The sequence below is a fragment of the Penaeus monodon genome, chromosome 25 (genome assembly GCF_015228065.2).
Source record: "Penaeus monodon isolate SGIC_2016 chromosome 25, NSTDA_Pmon_1, whole genome shotgun sequence".
NCBI lineage: Eukaryota > Metazoa > Arthropoda > Malacostraca > Decapoda > Penaeidae > Penaeus > Penaeus monodon.
The window spans coordinates 22,266,490-22,266,739 of record NC_051410.1 but is presented as its reverse complement, the minus strand read 5'-3'; positions in this window follow the sequence as shown (position 1 = coordinate 22,266,739).

Sequence of the window (250 nt, the reverse complement as noted above, 5' to 3'; positions counted from 1 at the left end):
ACCCCTGAGGCATTATTTCTATAAGACTTTCCCCCCTGAAGCCTGTGCATCATAAATGCGTGACCACCTCCTGCGAGGGCGACAAGAAGCACATAATCTCATCATGGCTGCCTCATTAAAGCTGACGGCTCACCAGGACTTTCTTTCGTCGCGCTGATCTCGGCCTCGGTCCGAGCTTGCTGGAAATCATTATTTACTTGTTGATATATCGTTGGAACACGCACTCTCCTGTTTATGTACAGTATATAGG